Consider the following 16756-nt stretch of genomic DNA (forward strand, 5'->3'; position numbering starts at 1 on the left):
GGGAAAGGGAGGGAGGAAGACACCTCTCTCTCTCTCCCTCCCTCCCCCCTCTCTCTCCCTCTCCCTCTCCCTTGTCTCTGCCTCTTCCTCTGTCTCTCCATCTTTGGGAGGGAGTGAGGGAGATGGAGAGACGGAGGGAGAGGGAGAGGGAGGAGAGGGAGCGAGGGAGTGGGAGAGAGGGAGCGAGAGAGGGATAAAGGGAGGGAGAGAGGGATAGAGGGAGGGAGGGAGAGACGTCTTTGTCTTTCCTTCCCTCCCTCTATCCCTCTCTCCCTCTCCCCCTCTCTCTCCCTCTCCCCCCTCCCTCTCCTGCTCTCTCTCCCTCCACCTCCTTCCCTCTCCAGAGAGGGAGAGGGAGCAGGAGAGGGAGAGAGGCAGGGAGAGAGGGAAAGGGAGGAAGACACCTCTCTCTCTCTCCCTCCCTCCCCCCTCTCCCTCTCCCTCTCCCTTGTCTCTGCCTCTTCCTCTGTCTCTCCATCTCTGGGAGGGAGTGAGGGAGATGGAGAGAGGGAGGGAGAGAGGGAGGGAGGGAGGGAGGGAGAGACGCCTTTGTCTTTCCCTCCCTCCCTCTATCCCTCTCCCTCCACCTCCTTCCCTCTCCAGAGAGGGAGACAGAGAAGGAAGCAGGCACCCTCTCCGGAGAGGGAAGGAGGTGGAGGGAGAGGGAGAGGGAGCAGGAGAGGGAGAGAGGGAGAGAGGGAGAGGGAATGAGGTATAGGAAGAGCGGAACAGGGAAACAGGGACAGGGAAAGGGGGACAGGGAGAGAGGGAGAGGGAAAGAGGGAGAGGGAGAGAGGCAGAGGGAGAGATGGAGGGAGAGTGAGAGTGAGAAGCAGGGAGGTAGAGGGAGGGAGGGAAGGAGAGAGAGAGGGAGACAGAGAGGGAGAGAGGGAGAAGGGCTGATGGGGGCTCCCTCCCCCTCCCCTCCTCTCCCCACTGCTTTCTCTTTCTTCTGCTTCAACAAACACCAGGCGCCTTTTAGATCAGCCCTGAAGTCAACGTTGATGCTTGGACGGCTTGACCTCCCCGCTGCCTTCCAGCCCGGGACCACAGCTGGGAGATGAAGTCTGCGGGGTCCTGGGCAGCGGCGGCGGGCTGCACAGGCACCTCCTCTGACGCCCAATCTCTCCTCCTTTACGAGGCAGCCGCCAGCTCCCCTCCCTGACTCCCAAGATTTGGGGCCTTTTTAATATGTGTCGATAATGCCATGAGCTACTATTTAACTTTTCCACGAGGACCCATCTCCCGAAATGCAGTGCTTTTCAGCCTTGGCTGCACTAGAGAACCCCCAGGGAAGGGAGAGACGTCTGTACCTCCCTCCCTCTCCCTCTCCCTCTCCCTCCTCCTCTCCCTCTCCTTCTGGGGTGATGCCCGATGAGCTCAGATTCGCAGATGTTCCCCCCATCTCCTCTCTGTGCCTTGCGTGGGGTCTGGGCCTTCTCACTGTGGCCCGGGTACGGCCTTGACATTCAGACATGGGTTCCTGCAAGGACACTTGCGTTTGGTCCATACCGCGTGTGGCTGCAGTCTGTGCTTCTCCTGTTCAGCATCTTCAGTAGATGGGGGCTGTGCGTGAGCCCTTCATCTTCCCCGCAGACACCACTGGTGCTTGCTCGGCCTCGTGGGTGATGTGGGGGGCATGGGGGACAGTCCTGTGTCCCCACCTTCTTGGGCTGCAGACAGGCCACGTTGGTCCTGTGGTGACTGGGGGCTCCCAGGAGAACCCCACCGCAGAGCCGGAGAGGTGGCCCCAGAGAAGGTGGCGTACGCCTGGGGCCGGGCCTCACCAGCCAGCCCCGGGCCACCTGCAGCAACAGGCGTCTCGCCGTCCAGGGGGCTGGGTGTTCGGGCGCCGTGGGGATGACCTGCTGTCTGCACGGCAGCCGAGTCTGTATTGTTGAGCCCGGGGAGGCCCCTGGGTGGCTCCTGGAGAGCCTGGTCACATTTCTTCCTGCCCTTGGCCTTAGAGCTCATCACGGTTCACGCCGTTTCTGGTTCCAAAAGGACCTGTGTTCATAAAGACCACGTGTTAGGACAGCACCAAAGTGTCCAGAAATCCGGGCCAGGAGGAGGAGGGAGGGGGATTGGCTGTGCCCGCCAGTGGCCTGAGAGCCCTGCCCGCCCTCAGAGACCTGGCCCGGGGCCCGTGGGGAGGGCGTGGCCCACGGTCCCCAGCGCTGGCCGTCTCTGGGTTCCAGGAGAACTGCGCGATCCTCGGGGAGCTGGTAAGGCTGCAGGCTCAGAAGTCCCGCCTGCTGGGGTTCAGCACGCGTGCCGACTCCGTGCTGGAGATGAACATGGCCAAGACCAGCCAGGTGGTGGCCACTTTCCTAGGTAACCCCGCCTCCCCGAGGGTCAGGCGGACCTTGACTGGACGTGGTGCTGCCTGAGACCCGACTGTGTCAGCCCTTGGGGGTCGCCTTCCCCAACCCTTCATTCTGCCTCGAGGGGCGTGGGGTGGGTGGCGGCTGGGAGGCTGCCACAGGGACATAGCCGAACCTCTCCCCTCCGCCCGCAGATGAGCTGGCCCAGAAGCTGAAGCCCCTCGGGGAGCAGGAGCGGCCGTGATCCTGGACCTAAAGAAGGCCAAGTGCCAGAGGCGGGGCCTGCACTTTGACGGGCCCATCAACGTCTAGGACCTGTGCTGCTACATGAACCAGGGGGAGGAGACGCGCTACCACGTGGACCAGTACCTGCTCGATGAGTCCTTCCCCATGCAGGTGGTCACGCGCGGGTAGCTGGGCATCTCCCAGGAGCTGCTGGGGCTGACCTTCGACCTGGAGGAGGGTGCCAACGTGTGTCACGGAGATGTGAGGCTCTACACGGTCCGGGACGCGGCCGCGGACAAGGTCATCCATCGGCAAGTTCTACCTGGACCTCTACCCTCGGTGCATGCGTGGGGGAACCTGTCGGCCGTGGGCCAGGGCTCCTCTGTGGAAGCGGGGCCTCACCCGCGTCCCTCCCCAGGGAAGGGAAGTCTGGGCACATGGCCTGCTTTGGCCTGCAGCCGGGCTGCCTGCAGCAGGATGGGAGGCGCCAGATTGCCATCGCGGCCATGGTGGCCAACTTCACCAAGTCTACGCCCAACCCGCCCTCCCTGTTGCAGCATGATGAGCTGGAGACCTACTTCCATGAGTTCTGGCAAGCGATGCACCAGCTCCGCTCCCAGGTGGGTGCGGGCGCGGGGCTGCAGGCAGGGGGCGGGGAGGGCCCGGGCTCTCCCGTGGTTCTCAGGCAGGCCCTCGCCACGGGATTCTTCCGCTGATGTCACCCCGCACGTGGTGACGCCCTCGGTGTCAGTTTCCATCATCAAACCCCACGCACAGGGCGTGTAAAAAAATGGAAGTGGATGTCCTCGAGACTCTGGAGCCTGGAAGCCGCAGATCAAGGAGTCAGGACTGGTTCCCTGCATGTTAAATACGTGTATTCAAGAGTTGCCTTTAAAAAGACAAAAGAAAAGAAAGGAACGTTGCATGCAAGTCTGGTGACAGGCGGTGATGAGAACCAGAGGGTAGGCTCTGGGGCCGGGAGCGCCGCGCCCTGTGAGGCCCTGGGGCTGCTGCCAGTCTCGGTGGAGGCTCAGCAAGTCCCAGGGACTTCCCCACCGGGGGGGCGGGGGTGTCCCCAGCTGAGCGTCTGGGCCCAGGACCCAGTGCTCCTTCAGTCTTCCTGCGGTCAGCCCTTCGTCCTGAGAGCGATGCTCTCACAGGCTGCACCGGAGCGCGTGGGGACACTTTACTGAGCTGTGCAGCCGTCACTACTGCCCTATTTTGGAACATTTCCCTCACCCCAAAAATGTCCCTCACGCCTTTAGTTATCATTCCCTCCCCTCCCCTGCCCCTGACAACCAGGAACCCACTCTGACTCTGTGGATCTACCTGTTCTGGATGTTCCCCCTCAGTGGGGTCACACCGTGTGCCCTTCTGTGTCTGACTTGTCTCGCTGAGCATCGTGTTCTCAGGGTGCATCCACGTGGCAGCGAGTGTCAGGGCTTCACACCTTTGCGTGGCTGAGGGCCGGAAAAAAGACAAACGACAAGAAAGGCACGTTACCTGCGACTCTGGCGACAGCCGGTGATGAGAACCAGAGGGAAGGCTCTGGGGCCGGGAGCGCCGCGCCCTGTGAGGCCCTGGGGCTGCTGCCAGTCTCGGTGGAGGCTCAGCAAGTCCCAGGGACTTCCCCACCGGGGGGGCGGGGGTGTCCCCAGCTGAGCGTCTGGGCCCAGGACCCAGTGCTCCTTCAGTCTTCCTGCGGTCAGCCCTTCGTCCTGAGAGCGATGCTCTCACAGGCTGCACCGGAGCGCGTGGGGACACTTTACTGAGCTGTGCAGCCGTCACTACTGCCCTGTTTTGGAACATTTCCCTCACCCCAAAAATGTCCGTCACGCCCTTACTTATCATTCCCTCCCCGCCCCCTGCCCCTAACAACCAGGAACCCACTCTGACTCTGTGGATCTACCTGTTCTGGATGTTCCCCCTCAGTGGGGTCACACCCTGTGTGCCCTTCTGTGTCTGACTTGTCTCGCTGAGCATCGTGTTCTCAGGGTGCATCCACGTGGCAGCGAGTGTCAGGGCTTCACACCTTTGCATGGCTGAGGGCCGGAAAAAAGACAAACGACAAGAAAGGCACGTTACCTGCGACTCTGGCGACAGCCGGTGATGAGAACCAGAGGGAAGGCTCTGGGGCCGGGAGCGCCGCGCCCTGTGAAGCCCTGGCGTTGCTGCCAGTCTCGGTGGGGCACGGGCAGCGCCGTCCCCCAGAGCTGCTGGCCAACTCATCAAGTCCCGGCTGGCCAACCCCGGTGCGGTCGGGCCGAGGGAAAGGAAAGGGGCTCCCGGACCGCCCGGCTGGAAAGCGCGGCCTGCACACAGTGCCAGCCCCCCGTCTCCTTCCTCCCGCCCTCCAGGCCTCTTCAACCTGCGCCAGATCGTCCTGGCCAAGGTGGACAAGGCCCTGCACACGCAGACGCCCGCGGACCCGGCCCAGGAGAATGCCCGCCTCTGCCAGGAGGTCCTCGGGGTCCCAGCCACGCCAGGTAGCCAAGTGCACGCCGGGCCCACCTTAGCGGTCGCTTGGCGGCTACTGCCCAGGTCAAGAGGATCCTCTGGTGGTGTGTGAAGGGGGACCGACTGACGGGCTCTGGCCGAGGCCCGCTGACCTCTGGCCTCTTCCTGCCTCGGTTCCTGGGCTGGTCCCTCCAGCTGTGGCCCGCGGAGTCCGAGGGTGGGGTGGGCGTATCTGCACGTGCTTTCTGGAGAGCCTGGAAGAGGCAGGAGAGGGCTTCATACCCCGGACGGAACGCGTCGACGAGGTTTGCCCGTGCGTGTCGGTGCGGAGACGCAGTTCACTCCCTCGTGAGCGCTTGAACCCGCGCTCTCCCCGTGCTGGAAGGTGAGCCCTGACTCATCCCTCGGAGCCTCGGGCAGCTGACCTTGTAAGAGGCTTCGGGGTGAACCCTCGTGAGCTTCAGCAGAAAGTCGGCAAAAATTTATTTGTGTCCCTCCACTGAGTTGCCCGCAAGGTCCCCGTTTTCTAGAAGTGTTGGGCCAATACTCCCTCTAGCGGCAGGGGACTCAGACAGGGCTGCTTTGAGGCCCCCTCTCTGGGGAAGGGGCACGGAGCGGCCAGGGGGCCGGGCAGGAGCTTCTCCGCGTGTGTCCCAGGGACCCACCTGCTTGCGACCTTCGGCCACCTGGCAGGAAGCTACGACGCCCAGTCCTATGGCTACCTGTGCAGCGAGGTGTACTCCGCGGACACGTTCCACACACGTTTCAAGTGGGAGGGCGTCCTGAGTGGCAAGGTGAGAGGCCAGCCTGCCATGCAGACCAACACGGAGGTCCTTGGCCTGGGCCTAGATGCTTGTGCCGCCCGCCTGGGCCTGCCAGGCTCTGAGGGCCCTGCCCTGGACCCCCTGCTCCCCTGCCCTTTCTTGAGTCACAGCAGAGGTGGCCACACCCACACCCTCAGTGAAGGGGGTGCTCCACCCTCCTGCAGCCCCACCCCCTCTCGTCAGGTTGCCATGGACTACAGAAGCTGCATTCTGAGGCCAGGGGGGCTCCGAGGATGCCAAGGGCATGGTGAAGCTCTTCCTGGGTTGTGACCCCACGCAGGACGCCTTCCTCCTGAGCAAAGGGCTGCAGGTTGAGGGCTGCAAGCCGCCGGCCTGCTGAAGGCACGGGGTTTTGCCCACCCAGGCGGGCCGGGTGCCTTAGCGCCCCGTCGGGGCGGGGGAGGGGCCGCGTGTCCTCCCAGCCCCTGAGTCCCCGGCGGCCGGCCTAGGCCAAAAGTCTCCACCTGGAAGTGTCTGGAGAGCCTGGCATCAAGGCTCCCCCTTGTTGCACTAATGCAATCCCTTCCTGGGGAGCTTTCCTGGTAACAAAACGGTTCTTTGAAAACGCAGCCGTTAATAAAAAGACTCTACTCCTGGTCTCTGCCTGCCGTCCCTTCCACCACAGGAGTGGCATGGGGGCCGTCACACTGGGGGGAGTTCTGACCTTGGTCGGGGATCAGCCCTGGGGCCGTGGTGACGCGTCTGGGTCACTGGGAGATGGCTGAGCTGTGGGGTGAGTTCAGACGGGGATGGTGCCCCGCACCCCGGCCGGGCAGGCTCTCCAGTGAGGGGGTGTCAGTTTCCTGCCAGCCTCTCGCCCGTCACTGTTTGGCATCTCGGGGGCTGTGATTGGCTGGAGCTGGTTCTGGCGGTGGGCACAGCTGTGGGAAGCCCGGCTGTGGCTGTCCCTGTCCCCGTGTCCTGTCCTCCTGCTCAAGGCCGGCCGGCTGGCTCCCTCTGATCATCGGCAGCTGCTGAGTCTGGACCACAGCAGGGGGCTGCCTTCCTGGGTCCTAGCGATTCTTCCCAAAGGCCTTAGGGATGTGTTTTGGTGGCAGTAGGAATTCAGAGAGGGTGCTGCACCACTGGAGCGGTAGGGTGGCTCTGGACCGTCCCGTGTGTCCTTCCCGGGCCTTTGAGCTCCTCGGGAGCCCTGCCTCCGGCCCTTCGCCCCCACAAAGGACGCCAGGCAGCGGAGCGAGCGCGCGGGCGGCGCCCCGACCTTCTCCCCGTGGCCCAGGCGGGCAGGCGGTGCCGCGCTCTGTCCTCCCCTCAGCCTGCCCGCCCGTTCTCACCCGCCCTAGGGCAGTCGGTTGTGGACCAGGCTGTGGTGTCTGCCCTTCTGCAGCCCCGGCTCAGCTCCCTGCACCCACTTCGGTGCCTTCTGTGTTCTGGGCTGGTCGCAGGCCCAGAGCCGGTGGGCAGGCACCCCGTGGCCGGGAGGGCTGTTCGTGTGAATTCCCTGGGGCTTGAAAAGGAGCACAGCCGGCCTTCCATCAGGCACCTCTCGATGGATATGGAAGGGGCGTGTCGGGGCCTGGGGGCTGCTCGTCTTCCTGTGCACCGAGCCCCCAGGTGGTCCCCGTGCAAAATCCAGGTGTGGCGTTGGCACCCCAGCCGTGTGCCGGGCAGTCCATGGCGGGCGACACAAGCCTCGGGCTGGTGGGCCACAGGGTTCCTGAGCGGCAGGTCAGGACTGAGAGGGTGAGGCCTTTCCCCGGGTCCAGGGCCCAGGCTGATGCCGGCTGGAGGCCCCTCCGCTCACCGCCCGCAACCCCCAGCCCCTGCCCTCACGTGAGCCCCCAGGGCTGAGCTCAGGTGTTGGATGCCCAGGCTCCCCGGTAGCCCAGCCCGTTCCCAGTCCTCCGTGGTCACTGAAGGGCTTGGAAGCGGGTTGCCCCACAGAGACTGCTGTTCTCCGAGCCCTGGGCAGGGGGCAGGGAGGACGGGCACAGGGCCCTGCAGGGGTGTGGTCGCCGGGGCAGCCGGAGCAGCTCCACACAGTAAGTAAGAGCACCTCACCAAAAAACAGTGCGTTTCTCCAGCCGCCCCGGGACCTGAGCTCAGGTCCTGGGGCAGGAAGGGGCAGCACTGCAGCTGTTAGCTGTCACTGGGGGTCGACTGTGGCCCGGTGCCACCTCTTAGATCGTCCCCCGTCCCCTTCCGGGGTTGCGACCGGACCCCTGCCAATCGGGTTCTCACTCCTCCCCATCCCCTACGCCGGCTCCACGAAGGTGGAAGGAACACATTTTTAAAAAGGCTGGAGCCTGGGCTTCCCTGCTGGCGCAGTGGTTAAGAATCCGCCTGCCAATGCAGGGGACAAGGGTTCAAGCCCTGGTCCGGGAAGTTCCCACACGCCGCGGAGCAATGAAGCCCGTGCGCCACAACTACTGAGCCTGCGCTCTAGAGCCCAAAAGCCACAGCTACTGAGTCCTCGTGCCCCGACTACTGAAGCCCGCGCGCCTAGAGCCCGTGCTCCGCAACAAGAGAAGCCACCGCAATGAGAAGCCCACGCACCGCAACGAAGAGTAGCCCCCGCTCACCGCAACTGGAGAAAGCACACACGCAGCAAGGAAGACCCAACGCAGCCAAAAATAAATAAATTAAATAAATAAATAAATATTTAAAAATCATATTAAATACCTATCAATGAGATTTTAAGAAATAGTCAGGACCAGAGCCTCCCATCAAGCCTCTTAGATAGCCTCAACCACCAGAGGGCAGACAGCAGAAGCAAGAGAAACTACAATCCTGCAGCCTGTGGACCAAAAACCACAGTGACAGAAAGATAGAGAAGATGAAAAGGCAGAGGGCCATGTACCAGATGAAGGAACAAGAAAAAACCCCAGAAAAACAACTAAATGAAGTGGAGATAGGCAACCTTCCAGAAAAAGAATTCAGAATAATGATAGTGAAGACGATCCAGGACCTCGGAATAAGAATGGAGGCAAAGATTGAGAAGATGCAAGAAATGGTTAACAAAGACCTAGAAGAATTAAAGAACAAACAAACAGAGATGACCAATACAATAACCGAAATGAAAACTACACTAGAAGGAATCAATAGCAGAATAACTGAGGCAGAAGAACGGATAAGTGACCTGGAAGACAGAATGGTGGAATTCACTGCTGCGGAACAGACTAAAGAAAAAAGAATGAAACGAAATGAAGACAGCCTAAGAGACCTCTGGGACAACATTAAACGCAACAACATTCGCATTATAGGGGTCCCAGAAGGAGAAGAGAGAGAGAAAGGACCAGAGAAAATATTTGAAGAGATTATAGTCGAAAACTTCCCTAACATGGGAAAGGAAATAGCCACCCAAGTCCAGGAAGCGCAGAGAGTCCCATACAGAATAAACCCAAGGAGAAACACGCCGAGACACATAGTAATCAAAGTGGCAAAAATTAAAGACCAAGAAAAATTATTGAAAGCAGCAAGGGAAAAACGACAAATAACATACAAGGGAACTCCCATAAGGTTAACAGCTGATTTCTCAGCAGAAACTCTGCAAGCCAGAAGGGAGTGGCATGATATACTTAAAGTGATGAAAGGGAAGAACCTACAACCAAGATTACTCTACCCAGCAAGGATCTCATTTAGCTTTGATGGAGAAATCAAAAGCTTTACAGACAAGCAAAAGCTAAGAGAATTCAGCACCACCAAACCAGCTCTACAACAAATGCTAAAGGAACTTCTCTAAGTGGGAAACACAAGAGAAGAAAAGGACCTACAAAAACAAACCCAAAACAATTAAGAAAATGGTCATAGGAACATACATATCGATAATTACCTTAAACGTGAATGGATTAAATGCCCCAACCAAAAGACATAGACTGGCTGAATGGATACAAAAACAAGACCCATATATATGCTGTCTACAAGAGACCCACTTTAGACCTAGGGACACATACAGACTGAAAGTAAGGGGATGGAAAAAGATATTCCATGCAAATGGAAATCAAAAGAAAGCTGGAGTAGCTATACTCGTATCAGATAAAATAGACTTTAAAATAAAGAATGTTACAAGAGACAAGGAAGGACACTACATAATGATCCAGGGATCAATCCAAGAAGAAGATATAACAATTATAAATATATATGCACCCAACATAGGAGCACCTCAAAACATAAGGCAACTGCTAACAGCTATAAAAGAGGAAATCGACAGTAACACAGTAATAGTGGGGGACTTTAACACCTCACTTACACCAATGGACAGATCATCCAAAATGAAAATAAATAAGGAAACAGAAGCTTTAAATGACACAATAGACCAGATAGATTTAATTGATATATATAGGACATTCCACCCAAAAACAGCAGATTACACGTTCTTCTCAAGTGCGCACGGAACGTTCTCCAGGATAGATCACATCTTGGGTCACAAATCAAGCCTCAGTAAATTTAAGAAAATTGAAATCATATCAAGCATCTTTTCTGACCACAACGCTATGAGATTAGAAATGAATTACAGGGAATAAACGTAAAAAAGACAAACACATGGAGGCTAAACAATACGTTACTAAATAACCAAGAGATCACTGAAGAAATCAAAGAGGAAACAAAAAAATACCTAGAGACAAATGACAATGAAAACACGACGACCCAAAACCTATGGGATGCAGCAAAAGCAGTTCTAAGAGGGAAGTTTATAGCTATACAAGCCTACCTAAAGAAACAAGAAAAATCTCAAGTAAACAATCTAACCTTACACCTAAAGAAACTAGAGAAAGAAGAACAAACAAAACCCAAAGTTAGCAGAAGGAAAGAAATCTTAAAGATCAGAGCAGAAATAAACGAAATAGAAACAAAGACAACAATAGCAAAGATCAATAAAACTAAAAGTTGGTTCTTTGAGAAGATAAACAAAATGGATAAGCCATTAGCCAGACTCATCAAGAAAAAGAGGGAGAGGACTCAAATCAATAAAATCAGAAATGAAAAAGGAGAAGTTACAACAGACACCGCAGAAATACAAAGCATCCTAAGAGACTACTACAAGCAACTTTATGCCAATAAAATGGACAACCTGGAAGAAATGGACAAATTCTTAGAAAGGTATAACCTTCCAAGACTGAACCAGGAAGAAACAGAAAATATGAACAGACCAATCACAAGTCATGAAATTGAAACTGTGATTAAAAATCTTCCAACAAACAAAAGTCCAGGACCAGATGGCTTCACAGGTGAATTCTATCAAACATTTAGAGAAGAGCTAACACCCATCCTTCTCAAACTCTTCCAAAAAATTGCAGAGGAAGGAACACTCCCAAACTCATTCTGTGAGGCCACCATCACCCTGATACCAAAACCAGACAAAGACACTACAAAAAAAGAAAATTACAGACCAATATCACTGATGAATATAGATGCAAAAATCCTCAACAAAATACTAGCAAACAGAATCCAACCACACATTAAAAGGATCATACACCACGATCAAGTGGGATTTATCCCAGGGATGCAAGGATTCTTCAACATACGCAAATCAATCAATGTGATACACCATATTACCAAATTGAAGAATAAAAACCATATGATCATCTCAATAGATGCAGAAAAAGCTTTTGACAAAATTCAACACCCATTTCTGATAAAAACTCTCCAGAAAGTGGGCATAGAGGGAACCTACCTCAACATAATAAAGGCCATATATGACAAACCCACAGCAAACATCATTCTCAATGGTGAAAAACTGAAAGCATTTCCTCTAAGATCAGGAACGAGACAAGGATGTCCACTCTCACCACTATTATTCAACATAGTTCTGGAAGTCCTAGCCACGGCAATCAGAGAAGAAAAAGAAATAAAAGGACTACAAATTGGAAAAGAAGAAGTAAAACTGTCACTGGTTGCAGATGACATGATACTATACATAGAGAATCCTAAAACTGCCACCAGAAAACTGCTAGAGCTAATCAATGAATATGGTAAAGTTGCAGGATACAAAATTAATGCACAGAAATCTCTTGCATTCCTATACACTAATGATGAAAAATCTGAAAGAGAAATTAAGGAAACACTCCCATTTACCATTGCAACAAAAAGAATAAAATACCTAGGAATAAACCGACCTAGGGAGACAAAAGACCTGTATGCAGAAAACTATAAGACACTGATGAAAGAAATTAAAGATGATACCAACAGATGGAGAGATATACCATGTTCTTGGATTGGAAGAATCAACATTGTGAAAATGAGTATACTACCCAAAGCAATCTACAGATTCAATGCAATCCCTATCAAATTACCAATGGCATTGTTTACGGAGCTAGAACAAATCCTCTTAAAATTTGTATGGAGACACAAAAGACCCCGAATAGCCAAAGCAGTCTTGAGGGAAAAACATGGAGCTGGAGGAATCAGACTCCCTGACTTCAGACTATACTACAAAGCTACAGTAATCAAGACAATATGGTACTGGCACAAAAACAGAAACATAGATCAATGGAACAAGATAGAAAGCCCAGAGATTAACCCACGCACCTATGGTCAACTAATCTACGACAAAGGAGGCAAAGATATACAATGGAGAAAAGACAGTCTCTTCAATAAGTGGTGCTGGGAAAACTGGACAGCTACATGTAAAAGAATGAAATTAGAATACTCCCTAACACCATACACAAAAATAAACTCAAAATGGATTAGAGACCTAAATATAAGAGTGGACACTATAAAACTCTTAGAGGAAAACATAGGAAGAACACTCTTTGACATAAATCACAGCAAGACCTTTTTTGATCCACCTCCTAGAGTAATGGAAATAAAAACAAAAATAAACAAGTGGGACCTAACGAAACTGCAAAGCTTTTGCACAGCAAAGGAAACCATAAACAAGACGAAAAGACAACTCTCAGAATGGGAGAAAATATTTGCAAATGAATCAACGGACAAAGGATTAATCTCCAAAATATATAAACAGCTCATTCAGCTCAATATTAAAGAAACAAACACCCCAATCCAAAAATGGGCAGAAGACCTAAACAGACATTTCTCCAAAGAAGACATACAGACGGCCACGAAGCACATGAAAAGATGCTCAACATCACTAATTATTAGAGAAATGCAAATCAAAACTACAATGAGGTATCACCTCACTCCTGTTAGAATGGGCATCATCAGAAAATCTACAAACAACAAATGCTGGAGAGGGTGTGGAGAAAAGGGAACCCTCTTGCACTGTTGGTGGGAATGTAAATTGATACAGCTACTATGGAGAACAATATGGAGGTTCCTTAAAAACCTAAAAATAGAATTACCATATGACCCAGCAATCCCACTACTGGGCATATACCCAGAGAAAACCGTAATTCAAAAAGACACATGCACCCGAATGTTCATTGCAGCACTATTTACAATAGCCAGGTCATGGAAGCAACCTAAATGCCCATCGACAGACGAATGGATAAAGAAGTTGTGGTACATATATACAATGGAATATTACTCAGCCATAAAAAGGAACGAAATTGAGTCATTTGTTGAGACGTGGATGGATCTAGAGACTGTCATACAGAGTGAAGTAAGTCAGAAAGAGAAAAACAAATATCGTATATTAATGCATGTATGTGGAACCTAGAAAAATGGTACAGATGAGCCAGTTTGCAGGGCAGAAGTTGAGACACAGATGTAGAGAATGGACATATGGACACCAAGGGGGGAAAACTGCGGTGGGGTGGGGATGGTGGTGTGCTGAATTGGGCGATTGGGATTGACATGTATACACTGATGTGTATAAAATTGATGCCTAATAAGAACCTGCAGTATAAACAAACAAACAAAACAACTAATACTAAACTTTCATTGGGTTATTTGTATGGAAATATGTTAATAGAAATGTTTCAGACATTACATGAAATTTCTAAAAATCTTATATTTGTATGTGTATGGAAATATGTATGGAAATATGTTAATAGAAATGTTTCAGACATTACATGAAATTGCTAAAAATCTTATATGTTCTGGTATAATGTTATATGTAATAATCCTAGTTATTACTTTAAAATGTATATCTCAGAAATAACTAATTTTCTTGTCAACTGCATTATTATGAACTTTCATCAAATCTTTAACCGTGGTCATTTTTAAGTCTTTTGTCATAAAGAAAAAAAAAAAAAAGAAAGAAATAGTCAGTTAGTTAGTTAATTGTGCCGGGTCTTAGTTGCCACAGGCCAGCTCCTTAGTTGTGGTAATGAGATATTTTATATTCTTTTTTGTTCCTGAACAAAGGCCTCAGAATCCAGTATTTACTTGATAATGCTCACAGCATAGCTCAGCACGGAATAGCCACATTGTTTTTCTTTGGCTGCTATGTACCAAACAGCCTTTTGTACTGTTTTACCAAATGCATGTATTTAACACCTGTTTTAAAAAACATAGTGAGATCTCAAAAACTTGAAATTGACTAAAGTAAGATTCTCTCTGTAGTACTACTTATTTGACCAACACCACCTGATAACACCGGTGTGGTGCACCGAGCCTTACTCTAGCATATCGGGATACACCCCGTTTCGACAAGTGTTCATCCTCCAAGTCCCCAAGGCCTCTCACACACTGCCAGTGAAACTGCTTCCTGCTTGGGAAAGAGTGCCCCAGTTCGTTTCTTTAGAAGCTTGAAGGCTATGTAAGCCCTCCAAAAGGTTAGAGGGCAAAGAACAACTCTAAAACTGGCACATTTGTTTAAAGAAAAAGACTTGTCAATATTACAAGAGCCAGCTTGCTTTCACTTGTGACACGTTTTCTTAGGAGGCAAGGGATGTGGCCATGTGACTTGGACAAGCTGTTTCCCTCTGTCTCAGTGTCCCACCTGTGAGTGGGTAGTCTGACGAAGCTTAATGACAGACATCTGAATAACGATCATGAACAGTGGCATCTAATTTCCAAAATAAAAACAGGAGAATGAGTATGTCTTTCACAACAGGACGTCAAGTCTACCTCAAAGATATTGGTAGCCTTGAGTCCACTGCTTCTCACTGAGTGCAACTGTGCCCCCCAGGGGACATCTGGGGAAGTCTGAAGGTGATTTTGGCTGTCACGACTGGGAGGAGAGAGAGGGAATGTTACGGGCACCTAGTGAGTAAGAGGTCGGGACCTTGCTAAACACTCTACGATGCACAGGACTCACACACCACAGCAAAGGTTTATCTGGCCCCAAAAGTCAATGCCTTGGTTGAGAAACCCTGCCTTAGAGCAAACCACGGATACTCATCTTTAGCAGGTAACAGGGCATTTACTACCCACCTGTAAACCTACAGATTTCCCGACTTACACAGCTAATCCTGTGGCAGGAATGAAATAGAGAGCGTGTGACCATCTGGTAGTACCTAGGTTTGCCCCTCAAGTCACATGAGACAGTGCTGGAGACTGACATTTTCTATATTGGAGGTCTCTGGCAAGCCACCAGTTTTCTAACCTAAAAAGTCTAAGCAGCATTGTTACAATACACATAATAACACGACAATTCTGCTTTTATAGAGAAATTCGATGTGGGAAAGGAGCTTATCTGACATCAGAAGCAAATGCTTTGAACACATCACATCTGCTGGTTCGACTGTCAAATCTTGACAGCTGGAGACGTAGGAAGGTAGACAGGAGAGAACAGACCAAAGTTACGGGCCTGCTGAGTCCTCGGGGCTAACCATAATACACTTCGTACTGCCCTGGGTCCAGGGGTGTGTTCTAACACCCTCTCAGTCACTTACGGTCCATAGACAGACCAAGTATAAATTCACAATTACCAGCAAGTGTACCAAAAAAAGGCAGAGTTAAGAAACTTAAATGCGAGCCCTACCTGGTCTTTTTCTTCTTCATCGACAGAATCATCCGATTTTGCTTTTTCAGGGTCTTCCTCAGGTTTCCGTTTGGCAGGCCTGTCACACACACACACACAGTAAAGCCAACTGTTAGCTCACCAGACCCTAGACCTCCAGTGGGCACGAAACAACTCATATTCCTCCCTACCAAGAGTACCCTCTCTTTGGAAAGATTCAGGGCATGGTCCCCTCTTCCCTCTGAGAAGCCCTTTTTGCCAGGACATTAAAAGAAGCTTCGTGCTTAATGTTTCTTTGGATGACAGGTTTAGAATACCACCATTTTGCAAACCTTAAGAAATAATGGATCTAGACTTTGATCAATGGCTGCTACAATCACCGAAGAGACATTACATGCCTCTGATGGACAGCCCCATGCTGTCAATGAAGTCTCACAAAATAAAGCTGGAATCTGATCAAGACTCTAGACCTAACTACCAGTTTACAGAAAACTGGAGGCAAGGGAACACATTAACCACCAAAACGATGCAGTCAGCCAGACCTAGAAGCTATTAGAAAAAAAGACCTATTTTCTTTAAATCAATGGCAAGAAGATAAGGAATCTATCACTCGAAAGGCTTAAGGAGCAAATCAACCAAACTCTGTTACACAAGGGGAAGAATGAACACTGCTATATATTTGTTAGTAAGGAACTGTTACACTTTATAAGGCCTGTTTTGTCTTCTTCAAAAGACTGTTTGCTAGATGTTAGCAATTATGGCAAAATATGAATAAAAAACTTGTCAGAGAAAGAGACCTTGTCATCTAGAAATACAGTATGTGTGGATAAGATGACATGTCCGATTTGTTTCAAAGTAATCCAACTGGGAGGAGATGGGTGGGTATGGAGCTGTAATCCATTTGGAACAATTTTCACTTGGAGCATGTGGGGGTATAGATGAAACAACAGCCAGGAGATGTTAACTGTTGACACTGGGTGATAGGTACACAGGGGTTCATTTTACTATCCTTGGTAATTCTGTGCATGTACATTTGAAGTTGCCTATGTGAAGAGTAAAAATGGATGAGATCTTCAGAAATGCTGTTCACGAATGTCTAATAACAGAATATCAAAAGGAAAACCGAAGCAATGTGGAAGTCAGAATTACTAAGTTAC

This window comes from Eschrichtius robustus, chromosome 1 (assembly GCF_028021215.1).
Source record: "Eschrichtius robustus isolate mEscRob2 chromosome 1, mEscRob2.pri, whole genome shotgun sequence".
Lineage (NCBI taxonomy): Eukaryota > Metazoa > Chordata > Mammalia > Artiodactyla > Eschrichtiidae > Eschrichtius > Eschrichtius robustus.